The 19445-nt window shown below is 31.2% G+C and overlaps 1 protein-coding gene across 1 annotated transcript in view; it reads right to left on the reverse strand.

Moving 5' to 3' along the window:
- LOC148311174 (uncharacterized) overlaps positions 1-19116 on the reverse strand; it is a 39549-nt gene extending 20433 nt beyond the window's left edge. Inside the window, exon 1 of the mRNA XM_088257165.1 lies at positions 18815-19116. The gene's annotated coding sequence lies outside the window, so the exon portion shown is untranslated. The remainder of the gene's footprint in view (positions 1-18814) is intronic.
- Between the last annotated feature and the right edge of the window lie 329 nt (positions 19117-19445).

Here is a 19445-nt window from a genome sequence, read left to right on the forward strand (position 1 = left end):
CATGAAACTGTGCTTGAGCCTACGTAATTACAATCTATATTAATTTAATTCACCAAAAGGATAGAATATAGTACTGTACTGATTTATATTTAAATGAAATATTTAAATGATATTTTTTTTAAAGTAGAAAGCTTGACACTAGGTGAGTTCTGGAATCCATGTTGTTTTTAAAAAATGTGCCCATAACCACGTACGCGTATAATTATTTGACCGTGTATTTAGAACATTCAAAAATATTAATAAAACTATCTAAAAGCGATCTCTCAAAAGTATGATAGATGTTCGAATGATGATAAAAGGAAAGAATGCAAGGATGAGATAAGCATTATCCATAAAATTAACACGTTAAACGCCAACTTAAAATTTGTCAATTTTGAAATTCATAAAAAAACTTGACTTAATACAATGTATTTAGTATATTACATTTTTTTATTTGACGATGGGTTTCAAAGTTAAAGCATTTTGGATATAGCTCTTGATTGAGGTCACTGGTGCCCCACTCTGTCTTTGCAAAATTTTTCGTTTCTTCCACGTTCATGCATCTCATACAGATGTTTACCTAAGTATATAGCAAACGCAGGGTGAAATACAATGAACAGCTTCCTTGTCGCGTTATAAGTCCGACGAATAAATCAATTAAAAATCTCGAAAATTTTAACCAGTCTACCGCAATAATGTATTATAACCGCTGGCATTTGAGGAAGGTCAATACATTTCATTTTACACGGGGCTTGCAGCAAAGCAAATACGCCGAGACAGGATGTAAAGTGATGGGGAAAAAGAACGCAAGCATATTTATAATGTTAAAACTGGGATCGTTATTGATATTCGGAAACAAGAGGGATGTGAGCACATTGTTATACACTCTGCGACGGGGTTCGGTGCCCTATTATTGCCGGGGGCAGGGTTGACACAATCCAACCCCATAATGACTGATGTTAAGAGCTACCGCTATGTTGAACAATATCACATTGGATATTGATCTGTTCCATGCGTCCGAAAGAATTTTTCGAAGCGGGATTCTTCTACACATTTAACAAGAGTCTTCTTGCTTACTTTTTAATTTGTTTTTTTTTTTAAATGTATTAAATGTTAGTTTGTAATGTATATATTAATTATTGAATAAATTGAATTGAATTTAATTGAATGTTGGCTGTGCGATGTGGTATTTAGAGTACGCAAACCATATCAAACGCGTTAACCACAAGTTGTATTACAATATATATATTTTTCTTTCTTTATTTTAATTTTTTTTGCATTGCATGACATAAATTCAAATGCAAAAAAATGAATAAAATAAAAATATGAATACAAAAAAATATGCCACTAAGGCATGACCTGTGTGTGGGTAAGTATACAATTTAATTTAGTTCATAGTAAAGGGTATAAGGGTATAGGTATTATAAGTAGAACTAGAATAATAGTATTAATATAAAATACAAAAAAAAAATATTAATAATAAACCGATTGTAAATGTTTTTATTACTAACCCAAGATTACTAAACTATCCTACTAGTGACGTTGTTACTACACATTCGTAAAAAATACGACATAGAAATAAAACGGGAATATATAAGATATTATTAACTGATTCAGCATTAACTTTGTGGAATGACATGTTGACTATTTAAAAAAATCCACATGTCATTCGATAAGTGGTTTTACAAAAATATTTAGAACAAAATAAATAATATGATGGATTTTTTATTATTATTTTAGAAGTCATAGTGACATTCTTTGGGTTTAAGAGAATCAGGTAATAATAAACAAATTAAAGGTTCATTAGGACGGTACTATGAAGCAAGGGGCGCAGAAAAGACAAACTTTGTTTTTTTTTTCAGGAATCGTCTTTTTTCCGTCGTATTTTTTACGATACTATAGTATTCTATTCTTTTTCGTTTATTATTTACCTTGCTTATTATGTACAAGGTTTAAAGATCCTTAAGTGGATTTTTGATTACTCTAACCAAATATATATGTTTTTATTTAAATCTGTGTTTGGAACAGGAGGGATAATATAGTGTGAGCCAGTCAGGAACTTCTCAGTAATATATTGTTGAAGTATTGTTAACTTTGTGATTTGGAAATCTACGTACATGCATTTCATTCATACATGTGCGAAGCTCGCACATTCTTTTGGTTTTCAACCCTGTAACGCCACCCTTCAATAATTCAGGGCTTTGGCCTATCCCCGTCCGCACAGCTCAGGTATCGTAGACATCCTGCCATCACACCTGTCCCCTCGACCAAATATAAAAGTCTAACTCCTAACTTACACACATCACGAGATCATAAGATAACGAGCGATTAACTCGGACGATCAAATCTGGACAGATTCGAAATCTAACGTGTCCACCTGTCGTGGACATGTTATATCGGTAGGTGAGCATAATTGTACCAAGCAACGCGCAGCAACATGTCATAAATATTGCGAAATCTATCATTTTATACAGCTTCTTCAATCGAGTTATGAATATGTTTTTTTTTTAAATGTATCATCCCACTTACTGATTTTTATTTCATTACACACCACTAGTTTCGAAAAATTGCAGTAATTTCATTGTTTATTTTAAAAAATAATCGATATGTCATTCATTGAATAAAACAGGGATTAATACGACAATCAAACACTTTTTACAATTTCAAAGTAATATTGAAAGCTGTCCCACCGCATTCCCAGATCTGATACAGAAGCATCAAGGCTTCCTGACAGACCTTCTCTTACAAAGCAATTTTTTCGAACTAAGTTTTATTGAAATTTATTGAAAATGTGAAACAAAATTGTATCCCGATTTTACTGTGAATTTACGTTTATAATTTAGAAGTAACAGTGACGTTCTTTGGGTTTAAGAGATCGCGTGATAATAAAAAAATAAAATATAGGTACATCAGGAAGATGCTGCGAAACAGGGGGCTCGGGACGACGCGAACATTGTTTTTATTCAGGAATTGACATTTTATCGTCGTAATTTTTACGATAGTTTAGTAGTAGTAGGGTTAATCATCACGCATTGTCGTTGTTTATTGATTTCTCAGTGTCTTCACATAGTGACCAGTCCCTTCGTATGGTGTGTTCTAATGATATTCTGGCGTAAAAACGCTACCAGTCAGTTAGTTACCTCACTCGACATTCCCTAGTAAAGTGAAAGCGAAGAGTCGCGAGTGACTGTCGAATGTGGAACTATTCTCGCCCATGGCAGAGGACAGAGGCGGCCTCGTATAAACACAGCGCAGTCGCAATAGGAAGCGGAGGTTGTCGTGCCGTGAGGAGAATTAATAAAACACAAAACGGTTAAAGGGAAATAAAGAAAAATATATAAATTCAACATATAATATTACCATACGACAAATAAACAGTTTCATCAGTTTGAAATCGCGATTGAGGCCATATTTTCTGTGATAAAATTAATTTATGTAGAGCCGGACGTCAAGTCGCACCCAATTTTTTTATAATACATATTGGATTTTTTTGTTTTTTTAAAATATGTATTGAAAAAATATTTGTATAAAGATTTTTTAACTCTTCTTATCAAAACCACATATTTGTTTTGAAGAAAAACGTATTTTTTTCAGTTAAAAAACGGTGATTTAAGTATAAAAAAAACAATTACGTAAAATGTTACCTGGGTTTAGAGAAAATTAGGTTACAACTTATTGAAATAAAGAAAAAATATATAAATTCCACATTTATATTTATACATCGATTTGGCGTTTAATTTGTATAGTAAATTATATTTCATTGTTAAAAACGCATTTTCCCTGGATATTAATATAAAATATACATACCTACATGCTCCATTAGCTATTGTTTTCTCCCGTAAATTATAATAACATATGTTACAAGGAGCATCAGTCCATTTAATCTTCCCATTAGTTTATAAATGCCATAACTAGGCGTAACAATTGTCACAAATTATATTTTTAACGATAACATTTAATTTGGTAGACTCTAAAAATCTGTGTTTGATTTTTACATTTAATAAATTATTTCTATACATAATATTACTACAAGACAGATAAACAGTTTCATCGGATTAGGATCGCGATAAATGACTGCTGGATTCAACCGAATGATGAATTGTCAATCCCGTTCTTATATATACCCTGGGACGCAAAATGCGTGCGTGATAAGAGAGCATGGAAAAAAATTATACACGCAAAGTAAATAAAAAATACATAAAGTAAGTAAATAATGCGTTTAATTTCGTATAAACTGATCAATTTAATGCGCGTAAATAAGAAATTTTATTAAGGCATTAAAAATAAGCGAAAAAACAAGGGCGTGGTGAAATTTGATTAGAAACATATTATTTCTGATTTATTTAAAATTAAATAAAAAAAAGCAGTATTTGGTTACAGGGAAGATAGTAGATATGATAGGGAAGTCTTCGATACCGTCTGGTAGTCGATTACAGTGGATAGATAAGGCATTAACTAAGTAGTTCCGGACTTTTTATATCCAATGACTTTGGCATTTTTAAACCGGTATTCGATCCGTTGTCAGGGAGTTATAGTTACCAAAAAAAGTGTTTTACCGAATAGAAGTAAATATGAAGTTACGCCGCATAATTAAAACGTTAACTTTCTATTGGAGTCGACATTCTGGCGGGGATAAAAAAAAGTTACACAATATGTTTTCTACATTGTTTTTATAGGAATACCGAAATTAAATATTGAACATTGAATCACTACATCAACATATAAACAATAATACACGTCACCACCGTAGCACAAGTTACATACTTACAACTTACACAAAATGTTAATCACATGCGTTTTTGGTTGACCTAAAACGCATGTGATTAAAATTGTATGTAATTGTAAGTGCGTGAATATTGCTATGGTACTGATGTATAGTATTATTATGCTGATTTAGTAATTGTCCTGACGGAGAGATGGATACGTCTCGAATCCGGTAGACATCTCGGTGAGTGGTTTTATAGGTAGGTACCTACTAACATTACAAGCAATTTTGTAAAAAATAAATAAAAAATACTTATTTTTTCTTTCAACTATTGAATTTCTTGTACGGAATAAATATACTTAAAAAAACTAAAAATGACTAACCATAAAGTAAATTATTTAAATATAACAAATATTAAACTTTGATGCTCGTGAATAAAGCTGTGTGCAATCGATTGTCGCATTTTTTTTTCACTATCGTGCCTTATAATTTGAAATATTTTTTTGGGTTTTACCTTCATATTATAATGCAAAACCCTGCCATAGTGCTCGCTGTGTGCGTCTCACATATACCATTTACATGGTATAACTGCGCTTTAGTGGCTGTCGGTCAGTTAGAGCTGCCAGCGAGGAACATAGGAGGTAGAAGAGGTATAAACTGAAAACCTTCCAAGAAAATATTGGGCATACATACTGTAGACACTTGTTCAGGAACGGAATCACCGTATTGTGTATTACATTCCACGGCAAAAAGCGATTCGGTTTCTTTAGAAGGATGATCGCTGGGGTTTAAAAAATGATTTAGTTAGGAATAAAAATGCGCCTGTAGTGGTGTAACTCAGTGTTCCCCAAAGTGTGTGCCGCGGCACACTGGTGTACTGTGGTGATTAGTTGGTGTGCTGCGGAAAAAAGCTAGTTTTTTGAAGATAACAACATCCTTATAAATAATTGCTCAAATTTAGCTCAGTTAAACAGGCTCACATTTTGCATAAAATATAATATTTTTAATTAATGTTTTACTTAGTAAATACCACATACTAAGTAAAACATTAATTAAAAATGGATAGATTTTACCACAAAGTGACTGCCGAACCAATTAATGTAAATATAATATGTTATATATGTTTACGCTTTAATTTAGTTTTTATAATAAATCAATATTAAATAAACATTGTTTTTTCTTTGATGAACTTCAAAAATTTCTTGATTTGGCAGGTGTACTTTGAACAGAAAAAGTTTGCGGAACACTGGTGTAACTCATACATATTATAACACCATTTTTATGTGTTGGTTAGCATGCTTTTGACCAGTTTATAGCGATTAATTCAAATAAAATTATGATGGAAAAAGGTGATTCAAACTAATTTAATATAGTTTTTTATGTTGGGTTATTGGAGTACATAATTGAGGTAAATGCCCTTTGAAGACGTGTTGTACTAAAATTTGCAAGTTATTTTTGGCATTAAATAAAAACTAACATTAGTATGATTGAAAAAGTTATTTATAATGTATTCCGCACATTTTAATTTTTCACATAATAATGTAAGGCTAAATAGAGATAATCGAAAAAATTAAGAAGAGTGCTTAAAGTGGTATGGACATGCGGACCAAATGGATAACGAAAGAATGACTAAAAAAGTATGTTTGGCGTATGTGAGTGGGAGATCGAATCGAGGACGACCAGAAAAAAACAGATTTTTTGTCTACTGTTAATAATAATAATAATAATAATAAATTTGGATAATTTATATAGCGCCATGTTCGTAAAATACTACCTCAAGGGCGCTTCACTGCGAATGAATTGGGAAAAGAAGATGGTGGAAATGATTTAGAAAACAGTTGTATTTTCAGTTTTTTTGTTCTAAAGATCATATCACTATTTCTAACCATTGGTGGAAGAGCATACCACGCCATCAGGCCCGCAACAGCAAAGGCAAGCGTAGTGATTGTCTGTTGTAGTGATTGTCCTGACGAAGAGACGGGTACGTCTCGGTGAGTGGTTATTTATTAATATTAATGTGGTTTTCATCAACACAATGGATTAAGTAACGTGTCACAATAAAGGTTGTTTACTGTCAGGCAGTATTCTCTCGGTCGGGACGCGACTTAGCGGAAAAGCTCTCCCGAGTAAATTGTAAGCGAGTGTTTTTGCCTAGAATTTTCACTCATGAATTACATGAAATTATAGTAACTTTAAACATAAAGAGTAAATCCACTCACAAGTAGGCATAGGCTATGAAACTTTTAAAGTTGAAGCCTGAGTAGGGACATGATAAACGGTGTTGCATAAGCCGTAGCTAGATTTCAGAGTCACTTGGACGTTAGGTAATTCAAAAAAAAAAAAGAGTAAATTGTACGAACACGTTCCGTGAGTCCGATTTTGTTACGCAAATGTAATATTTAATGGGTTATACGACTCGTACTGGATACTGAATGGAATATCGAGGTAAAAAGGTCACTTCACTCTACTTGACAGCCTACTTTCGTGTAATTAAGTACGCGTAATAAAATACAATCAAAACACAACAGAAATAAATACAAAAGATAATTAGATTTTTTGACATCTCAACATAGATTAAGAATAACATATATTTTAAAATGAATGTTTTACTTATTTTATTAAAATTAAACACTTGAATATACCACTTTAATGAGTTTTATTTATATATACGACTAGTTTCGAAAACTTACATATGTTTTCATCTTCTAAACTAAACTAAACTAACTATTAGCTTTAATTTGTACTAGAAGATAAAAACATCTGTAAGTTTTCGAAACTAGTCGTATATATAATATAAATAAAATTCATTAAAGTGGTATATTCAATTTACTTTTAATAAAATAATCAACATGTCATTCCACAAAGTTAATGCCGAATCAATAAATAATATGTTTTACTTAGTAAATACCACTTTTTATTTAATAAAATCTACTGTTACACGTGTTTCGATGCATTCCGCATCATTTTCAAACACCGTATGTGAAGCTTATTCTAAATTTTTGAGTTAAAGTTAAATTTAACGGGATCATTTCTGTATACTGGCCAACATTAGATAGTTTACCTTCTCTAGTAAATATTCAGTAATTTATTATTCATTCTTCCGTTTTCTGCCAATTCATCTTTATTTGTTGAATGTGTTATAAACGCTAGTAACAATGTAATAAAGACAAGTTACATGATTATATATTACTTCAATATTTAAATAAGAACAAAGTATTTTATATAGTAGGCGGTGTCTTCATTCGCAGTGTTTATCGTTCGAGTCATTTTGTATGCGGAGACGAGTTTGCAAACTCCGCCGCTAGGTGTCAGCCTCTGCCGCCTTTCGAGCGCTCGCGGTATCGCAATCTGTCATTTATTCAAAACATGTTGACAGTTCTCAAATAAGCTAAAAAGTTTTGTGTTTACATATTTTCTGCGGTTGAAATGTCAGAATATTCATAATAGTATTATTACGCTCTAATATGTTCAATACTTATTTACCAGATTATGATTATTGACGTTTTTCGTTGCTGGATATTTGAAGATTACATCTATTGAAGATACTTTTTTTTCTATTTTATTTGAACAGCATTACTAACAAATGGATAATTATTATATCATGTAAATGTATCATAAAAGAGAGTTAGAAAGTTTTTTTTTTATCTAGGAAAATATCATACGAAAAAGTGATATTTTAAGTGTATTTATTCCTTGTAAACTTTCATATCGTAAAATATTGTGTCGTGAGAAGAATATGATAATATCAACTGTTTATAAAAAAAAACTTTTGTAAGGTAAGAAAAGAGAAGTTACTTGCTTTCATGTTGTAATTCTATAAGGGCTAAAATCAATATTATTTTTTCTAAGGGTACAAAGAAAAAAATACACTTTAAAGATATGAATAATTAATTTATTTTTAAAATAATTAAAATTCAATTCCTGATCGCAGGCTATAATAAAATCACAAAATGCATTGAATTTTGGTTTTAATTGGGAATTGAACCCAGGGCCTCATTTATCATAGTCAAACGATTAAGCGATACATTGAGTACGCTGCTAAATTTTCGGTATACATTTGTATCAATGCACTAAGTAAAAATTCTTCTTCTTCTTCTTCAAACCCTTATTTGCGCCTAATGGTGCATTGGGCACCGCATCTTATAAACGTAGTGTTATCTTGATCCTTAAAACATGAAGGAAAGGTTATCAGCCCTCCGCTTCAGGTTCCAGTACAAGGTAATTTTAGAAAAATATTATAGTGAAAAAATCACTTATATCTATTTGACCCCCCCTGGGAATCGAACACTGAGACCTCCAGAACGGTAGCCGAGCGTGCTGACCATTGTACTACGGAGGCGGTCAAAATTAGGCTCAAAATATAAATATATAGATTGGAATTAATTGCGTAAACAGTGTTTACAGCATACTTTAGTGCGAACGATTCTGTTTTGTGTACATTTAGACGATTTCATAACATCGAATAATAAACTAGAGATTTTGTATTAATATAATTGTTTAGTTTATGTCAGAAATTTTATGTGACGACACTGCGTCGTCAGAGTGACAGCAAATTTACTCGCGAAAACAAGTAGCTGAAATATTTTGACAATCAAGAATATCATCGTCTGTCGGCATATTAAATCAGAAAATTCCCCCGTAAAAGTGGAATGTGCTCACGAAAACAACAGTCGACACGAAATCTAAATATTAATTTTATTTCTTTTGTAAACTGTACGATTCTAGAAGAATTGTATCGGGAGAATATTATTATGACATCTGAAGGCAGGGATTCCATGCAGAAGTTACCGATTTAACTAAGTAATGTGGATGTTTTATTTGTTGATTCGGCGTTTAATTTGTAGAACTCCATTTTAATTTATGTATTTATTGTGAAATCAAACACAGATTTTTAGAAAATGCAGAAGTTGTATTTTATTGTTAAAAAACACATCAAAATTGATATTGTGACAATTGTTTCGCCTGGTTATGGCATTTTCAAACGAATGTGAAGATTAAATGTGGATAACTTTAACATTTTTCTTCTTCTTACCCTTATCCGCACCGAATGGTGCATAAGAATATAAGATATTCATTGCAATGAATAATAAAATTAACATTTAGGATTTCTATGGAGTGTGTGGAAGTTTTTGGTGAGAGTATTTTAATGTTTTTGATTAAAAATAAACCCTGAAGAAATGAATTTTATTAATAAAAAAAGGGGTGGAAAAAAGGAAATTAAATAAATTTTATAAAGATAGCAATGAAGTTACTTAGATATATAATTACTTATGACTTTGGCATTCTAAAAGGAATAAATTACTGATTTTTTATTCAAGAAAAATTTTTGTTTTTTTAAGCCGAATAGAAGCAAAGTTGAATATATCTACAGTACGATGTTTAAACGTTAACTTCCGTAAGGAATCCCACCCCTGGTCTATTCTGGCAAGTTGTTTGATGTAGTAATGTATAATGTGTCAGTAAATAAAGGCGTCGGCTGAGCAGCTAGTGAGGAAAATAAGAAACATTTTTAACATACTTCGCTAATTTTATTTATATTTTTATTTTAAACGGACCGACTTTTCTGTGTTATACTGTTATAATATCGCTCACTCCTTTCAAGAACGGCATAAATAAAAAAACTTGATTTTTCAGAAGAACGTTTTTTAGGTTTAAAAATATATTACAATGTATTAAAAATAAATATCAAGCCCCTTATTGTGTGCAACACATCATTTTAGGTAAAACCTGAAGGTTTTTTCTCCATTTGAAGAAATTAAGTATATTAAAAAAATTAAACAATAGCTTTTCTTCAAAATGCAAAAACAACACTTTTGCCCTGTATCGGGTAAATATTAAGTTAAAAATATGCCTCTTTTGCTGGGATATAGTACATTTTCTGGACATTCCGAAAACATGCTTAACTGAAAATTGACGATTTTTGATTTATGACGTTCTTGAAAGGAGTGAGCGATATGTATTAGATAATAGTGTTGAATGTTCTTGATTACAACTTGTAAGATTCTTTGTTTAGTTTTGCACTTAAAGCGGTCAAGCGCTTGTTTTGACCTCAACAATGAACATTTTTTCAGTTATTGAAGCAGAGGACTTTTTGATCCTTAATATATTTGTAAGATATTAATTTTGGGTTCAACCGATTTCTTATTAAGACTATGTATTTGTTGCTAGATAAAAATTTACAGAAACATCTTTGTTTTTTTATCAACTATTATCTAGATTGTCGGGTTGTGGTCCCGTGGTTAGTGTCGCAGACTAAGTCAGAGTTTCTCGGTTCGAACCCACTCTACCACAAGTTGATACCTATTTCTAATAATAAGCCGCTTAGGCTCACAGAATTAGTATTAAATTGAAATACTTGTGTAAATAATAAAAACACAAATATTTCCCTTTTCTTTTAAAAAATAAATATATTATTAAATATATTTTAATTTACAAAATGATACTTTAATCTTGAAAAAGACATCCAATTGATTTACGTTTATTATTACGTGATTTTAGTCATGAAGTTTATATAAATAAATTACAACACTGTAACTAGGGCATTACATAAGCAATGAAAGAGACGCTGTAATATAACAAATAATGTGATTTTACGCATATAAAAAAATGACATTTCGCACTTTTAAGAGAAGTTACAGTATTTATTTATTGAGAAAAAAACGTGCTAAAAGAGACATTTATAATATTCCGAATGAGTAAATGGAATCACCGATGTTGAAATTGTACGTTATAAAAAAAAAATATTTCCAACTGGTCTAGGTGTTAGTGGCGTATTTTTCACATCAACCTTCAAAATACAGATAATCCTTTAGAAGTAAAGGCTTTGTGGAAAAGTAAAGGGACAGAACTTTAAAAAAATCAGTGCCAGTGCCGTTTCTCTATTTCTCTCTCATTATCCCATCAACACAATAGTTTATTTAAGAACGACTTGAGAAAAAGTAGTTTAAAAAATATTGCTTAAGTACGAATTCACGTAAGTCGAAATCACGCAAGTAGAGGACGTACTGTATGGTAATTGGAAGAGTGTTTTTGCCTAGAATTTTCGCTCATGAATTACATGAAATTATAGTAACTTTAAACATAAAGATCACTCACGAGTAGGCATAGGCTATGAAACTTATAAAGTTGAAGCCTGAGTAGGGACACGATGAACGGTGTTGCATAAGCCGAAGCTAGATTTCAGAATCACTTGGACGTTAGGTAATTAAAAAAAATTGGAATCACTGATTTTCAAATTGCATTTAGTTTTTCAAATATTTAAATCGAAAGTCAAATTAAATTATAATGGTTTAATGCCATGTTTATTTAATCCAGAGGTTTTTAATGGAATATCGCGATCCCTTCTCTACAGCAAATATGATTTTTAAACAGCATTAGCAGAGTGATTATAGCGCTTATTGGATGATTTGAACCTCGCAAGGAAACCCTAACGAGTGTCATCGGATAATCAAATAAAAGCGGGGACTTGCAGTAGGTAATAGTGCGGAACACGCTCCCCATATTTTTAATCAAACGCTTTATAGTAGGGGTGGGCGATCGAGAATACAGCCATAATAATGTATAATGTCTCTTGTATGCGGGGGTTGTGAATACGTCAAAAGGCGGAAAGCGAAAATTGTGGTTGTTTCCTATATGCTAATTAACCAAAACTATTTTACAACATTTTGAGTGTGTTCAAATACTTGTTCACAAAATCTGGATTATCTCCAATTACAGGAATTATTTTCATATTATTTATTTTTATTTTTTAGTGTGTAAAGTGATCACTTAAACCAGCCTATGACGGTCGTCAGCCCCGTTCTTCCATATTCTTCTTCATCTTTGATGAGATTTAAAAAAATAAAATAATAGAACTATTTTATACCACTCAACCTTTCCGGGAGTATAATAATTGATGTCTGACTTTCTCTGGGGAGTGGGTTTTCTTTACATTAAATATGTATTTTTTCAAAATAAAATCTTTGTATTATGAAGATATAAATTTTGTAAAAATAATTTCAATAATAAAAAAAGCTCACCATCTTAAGGTTTTATTTTATGACTAAGTTAAATACAAATATCCACAGATGTCATTACTATACAAATTACATCATACCAACTGACAGATAGACTTCGACGTTCATTAACGTCGATACTCCTTTGAGAAAAATTCGCGCCGACGTTCATTTACGTCCATACTCCCGGAAAGGTTAAGTATTGAGTTTCATGTCATTTCACAGGGCTAGTTTCGAAAACTACGGATGTTTTCATCGAAAAGTGATTACAAAAGTAACACTCTCCTGATCATTCATCGTTCACTTTGTGTAATACCACTTTGAAAAAACACTTCTTCCTGATAACCGGTTTAGGAATAATCATTCCATCATCACATTTTTACACAAAGCAAACGATGAATGATAAGCAGAGTGTTATATTACCATACCACAAAGTTTACAACGCTTTAATATACGAAATAGATTACAAGTGTTTAAATTTTTAATCAACATGTCATTCTACAAAGTTAATGCCAAATCAAAAAATATTATAATTTCAATTATTTTTCGGATGGGTATTTTATTAAAAAAAAAATATCTCGGTGCTTCGTCAAATTTTGACGCAAAATTTATTATTAGAAATGAATTTTTAATCTGTTTGAATTTAAAATAAACTATAAATTATTATCAGTTTTCATGAGGAGATTTTTTTCTTATATGTAAGTATGCTTATATTGCTGAAGTTTTTTTTTGCGAAAATGGTGCATTAAAAAATATCTTTAAAATATTCATACATATTTAAGGGACTACAAAAGGCAGCAAGAAAATTCTAGAAGAAAAAGTGGAAAACGACGATGACTAAATCGAAAAATGGGAACCGAAGAATGCAATACTGGCAACGCCGAATCCAACTGGTTTTTAAGAGACACGGGAATATACACATTTGTAAATTAATACGAGCAGATTATTTTCCCTCCCCCTTGTAAGCAAGTGTTTGTACGTCTGTGCAGAGTTAATCTAGGGTGTAGGTCCAGAACTGCTAAGGGGCAATAAGCCCAAAAAGGTTGGGAGTCTCTGCTTAGACAGAAGTTATATGTATATACATATAAAGAATAATATTTTTTAAATGTATGGATTTTATTGTATATTTTGTACATTTTAAGTGGTATTAAACACAATGTAAACGATGAATGATAAAGAGAGTGTTTGATTTCATTATGATTTCAAAAGTATATTGGTACAGCTCATGAAAGATCACAGAAGAGTCAAGAAAAAGACGAATAAAATCAAATAATATCAGATAATATTAGGTTATTAAAATAAAACACTTGAATATAACACTTTAATGAGTTTCATTTATATTTAAGACTAGTTTCGAAAACGACAGATGTTTTCGAAACTAGTCGTAAATATAAATAAAACTCATCAAACTGGTGTACTCAAGTGTTTAATTTTAATAAAATAATCATGTCATTACACAAAGTTAATGCCGAATCAATAAATGATAATATTAGGTATAATTTCCTAATTATGGATGAGTTTAGCGTCAAGAACCACGCGTAATCGGATGCATTTGATGCAGACAAAGCCGTTTAAGCAAAGGTGCAAAAATAAATATCTCTTGTCTTTTTTGCTTTTTAGCGCCGATATGCAAAGCGGGGTTCGCTCAGGGCAATAACGTGTTTGCACCAAGTGATAGTCACGTTACACACTCCAAAGCGATTAATCAACATCGGCGTAAAGTGTAATGCTATATTATTTATACTAATTATTGCCTTACTTATCCCCTTAGTGGCGAAGCGTTATAAAACTGTAGTACTGATACTTTATTGAATGTGAGATAGTTGTAAGAAGTTTCAACCTTATTCATTTTTCTTAACTATACACGTCTACTATCATTTTAAGACATATGAACTAAATATGCTTTAAATCCTTGTACATAAAAAAATATTATAATTGAATATCTTTGACAATTTAGAAATCCAAAAAAACTTGATTGATAATAATAATTTAATAAATTGTATATTATTTCAAAATTCTTCACATTTGCACTAGTCACTAGAACTTCACTAGAGACTATTGAGATCTATTGGTGAGATGAAAAGAAGCTTTTTATTAAATATGTAAATGCCCAGACTTCGATATTCTTCTTCATCTTTGATGAGATGTCAAAAAATAATATGAAAATAACTCCTGTAATTGGAGATAATCCAGATTTTGTGAACAAGCATATGGACATACTCAAAATGTTGTAAATAAATTAATATCATTCACTGGATACATATTCAAATGTTGGCTTTATTCTACACAAAAATCAAAAAAGGACGATGGGTATGTGTTAGTGTGATTAGTTTATATAATTATTATCAATAAATATAACTCAAGTGGTAAAAAAAATAGGTGTTTTTTTTCCAATTTTATGTATACTAATTATCGCTTTTTAAAATTGCCCCTTAGTGGTATAGTGTTATAAAACTGTTATGAAATAAATGGGCCACGTTTTGAACGAAGGAGTGTCCAAATATTGGTACAGGCCAGCGCAAGTCTATAGTGCGGCGTTCGGCCGACACGGGCTGCGGGCGTCTACCTACATTACCCATCGGTGGGTGTATGGTGTATGCCATACCATACACTGTATGTTGTATGGCCTGTGATACAACCGGGTACACCGGCCTACGTGAATGCACACACCGTCTTGCACGCCATATTGATCACTGACATCTGTCATTTTCTATGGTGTTTCATTATCGAGTTTTTGAACTGAGGTCGCGCGGAAATAAAATAAGCGGTCGGATCTACGTTAAAGAAAACGTCGCGGGATATTCCACATATCCCAGACGCTTTATATTGTAATATCGTAGTCATACAGGAGAAAGTGACCGAGTGTATTTTTTACAAAAACGTGATCATCGACTGTTTGATGTCTTACTAGCTTAATATCTTACTAGCTTAGGGCAAGGCCCTGAAAAAAATCCGAAAGGATTTTAAACTTGTAAATATAATATATTGAGTTGTTAAAAATGACTAACTGCATTGATGTTTATTTTCTTGCCAAGCAAAAGTGACTTAAATGGTACATAGGTCACTGCATCGTGTTGACACAGTATTATCTTAATCGTTAATAACATGAAGGCATGGTGATAAGTTCTGCGCCTCAGGTACCAATCTAGGGTGATATTTAATAAATATGAGAGTAAAAATCACTTAAGTATACATATTTATTTACGTGAGTTAAAACCTGTCTTAAATTTTATTACCTGATTCGATAATCAAACGGTTTCAATGGTTCTGGGTTGATTTTACGTCCGTTTTAGCATACCCGTGTACAAACAACAATTCAACAATGTATCAACAGCCTGAGCGTCATAGGTGACGCGCGTAATTATGACAGATAATAATTATTAGCACACATGTCCGATTGTGCGATTGGCCGAGGGTCCGTGACGTAGGAGCTATCCACTCCAACGTCGGGGCATTTCCTATCCCGACCACGTGGCGTCGGGAACTTGGAAAAAAATAACCGGATGAACGCTTCCTTTGGAAGTGATTCGGCTGGGATTTATTATTATCGCGTTGTGACGAACTTGCGCTAACTGGAAACAATGATGTAACGCTTGATGATATATCGGGCAGGGCGGTGGGTACACACTGACTGCTCACAGTCCTATATCAGGAAATTATACACAATTATACAGGTACATACATGCATAAATATGGTAAGAAATTTAAATATTTTTTACGATTAAAAAAACGTTAAAAAACTCATCAACAATTGCCATTTTTCATGGCAAAGATCTCAAACCTTCAAATTCAGAAAGTCAGACTGACGTATTTGCACACACATTTTTTTTAATATATACATATTGGAATTTGACTTTTTTATAGGTAAGTATATACATATATTGAAAAAATATTTTTATAATTTTTTTTAGCTCCTTGCCTTGCAATAACTCTTTTCTTTTCAAAGCCATATCAGTATGTACGTATTTATTTCGCAGATTTTTTTTTCAATACAATAACGGTGTGAAAAAAATAAATACGTCAAATGTTCTTGGTATTAATGAAATTTAAGTTGCGGGCTATTGATAACTGGGCCTTAAACAAGTGCCATTTTTTGTTGTAATTTCTAAAGACTTAAATTATATTGATATCTAAATATTTCCCCATTAATACCATTTAGTAAGCTGTGCAGAAAATATGTATAATATTACTGAGTAGTGTCATGAAGTATAGGTGTGTAATTATTGTGTAATTATTATTGTATTTATTATTTAAACATTTTGACATCTCAACATAGATGAAGAAGAATATGGAAATCTGGACATTTAAAGGGTTTATTTACGACCTGCCATTGTCCGGTAACATTCACCATACTGATCGATAACCACAATACTTAAATTTCGTATGTTGTATTTATGTTTAAATTGAGACCATCTTCCATAAAAAATAAAAATTAACTATTTTTATATTCTGGTGTCAGCTGTTAACGTCGTATGAAAATTCAATGAAGCAAAGATATTCGTGATTATGATTTTGAATAACAAAGTGATTTGTTCTCCAAACAAAGGAATCTTCAACAGCAACAAAAAAAAACTTCCTACTGTACATAAAAATGTACATATTTAAATTAAATGTACATTTGTGAAATGTGAATTCAACGGAAATTTTATTAGGTTAACGCTGGTTCGCGGTTGTGAAATAAGTGATATAACGAGTGGTTGTTCATATTTTTACATCTAATTACCTAATTCATTGCTTGTACGAAAATTTAATGAAAAGTAGGTATTACAATGTTAAAATGTGTATGAAATATAATTTATAAAAAAATCAATAAGTTTGTCGCGATCCAATGACATACCTACTTTTTATTTTTTCAAGAAATATTGAGAATACAAGGATTTGAAAAAAATATTTCTAAATTATCATGTTTTAATTTTAAAAATAAATTCATTAATTTCATATACATTTAAAAAAATTCATATCTACACATTTTTAATTTCAGTTTTACTTAAAAAGTACAGATTAAAAAAAAAAACTTGGTAAAAAAGATTGGCAAATAATGATTTTAAACAATAGTGGCATTTATCAAGTAAAACCAAAATTTCTTACATAAAAATACTTGTTTCAATTAATTCAAAAATTGATTTAGCAGTCACTTTGTGATAATATTTATCAATTATTCAATCATCAATTTACTTCATTTTCACTTGGTAAATAGCGATTATGAAAAAATCTTGTTAAAATAACGATTTCAAAAATAAAACTAAAAAAAATTATAAAATCAAATGAAATTTTAAAACTTTAATTTTTTAAAATAATTAGTAAATAAATCTTAACAATGATTGCAAAACTGAGCATCAAATTAATTTGTTTTAAAACGAATTTCTCCAATTTTTATTAAATATTCAAAAAAAGCTAATTTTGATCGAGTTATTTATTTTTAAAACCGTTCGAAAACCGCTATATTCATGCCGCGTTCATTTACTGATTTGTATTGAGAAAGAAAAAGAAAACGTTCACGAAAGTGGAATTATCTCATAACGGGAGCAGAAAAGATAAATGAACCCAAAACAAAGGAGTTTGATGCGTAAATACAGTGGACTTCTTTCACATTAGTTTTACGGTTCTTAATGTGTTTAGTGCTTACGTGAGTGAGCTATCGGAGTTCTCAACGCACGGCTCACGAAACTAAGTAATTTTTTCACATTATTTTAAAACTTTTTTTAAAACACGCCATATATTTTTTTAATCAAGCGACTGATTTTACGAAAATAATTATGCGGATCTAATGGAGATTTGAAAACTTTACTATTATATATTTTTATTTTCGATGTTGTATTTTCGCACACCATCAAACTTTTTAAACTTTTCCGAAGTATAAAAATCCACAAAAATACAACTTCACGAAATATCAACATTATTATAATTTTATAACTTAAAATTTTGATTGAGCATAAATTATTAGAAACAAAAGGTGTCGCAAATAATTGTCACAAATTTATATTCAATAGTGAACAATAAAATTGCAAATATTTTTTAAGTAGAAAAAATTTAATTATAGACTTTTGAAAATGATCTTAATTATGAACTTTTAAAAGTAAATATTAAAAAAAATAATAATTGTCATAAAAAATGTAATTAATTATTATTTACATACCTTTGTTTTCAGTAAATCCAATAAACTGTTAGTTCTTTACAATCCAACATAAATGCGATGACAACACTTAGAGCACATTAAACAATAAAAATTGTGTTATTTTTCATTGAACACTTAATTTTTCACGGTTGTTTTTTTTTCTCACCGCATGAAAGCACGCACAATATTGTAAATGTATCGGGTAGTCACTGGTTACTTTCGCGAGCGAAGAGATAGCGCCTTATGATACACGGAACATTGTTTGAGAGTTGGCGGAGAGCGCTCGGCACAGAACCACCCCGGACGAAGTGCGGAACGCGACTGGCGACAGCGCGATACGACCGCCGCTAGCAGGTTGTCTTACGCCTGATCTGCGCCAAACTAAATCATCTGTTACGCTGATAGGCGAGCCGAGCCACCTCCTCAAAAGAGCACCAACAATAAATTGAATCAAACATAACGGGGTTGCCTTGATATGCCATTTTCTACTCCGCAACAAAATGTGTTTCTTTTTCAAATGCAAGAAGCGGATGGGTCTTTTTGCTTTATCTACGCAATGATAGTTTATAGATCAATCGAAGTGAAAATAAGCCACTAAGTAAAAATGTATGTGTACTTACTCGATAAACAATGGTCACAAATTATTCGGCGG

The sequence above is a fragment of the Brachycentrus maculatus genome, unplaced genomic scaffold (assembly GCF_059751285.1).
Source record: "Brachycentrus maculatus isolate JH-2025_06_01 unplaced genomic scaffold, ASM5975128v1 h1tg000071l, whole genome shotgun sequence".
Classification (NCBI taxonomy): Eukaryota; Metazoa; Arthropoda; class Insecta; order Trichoptera; family Brachycentridae; genus Brachycentrus; species Brachycentrus maculatus.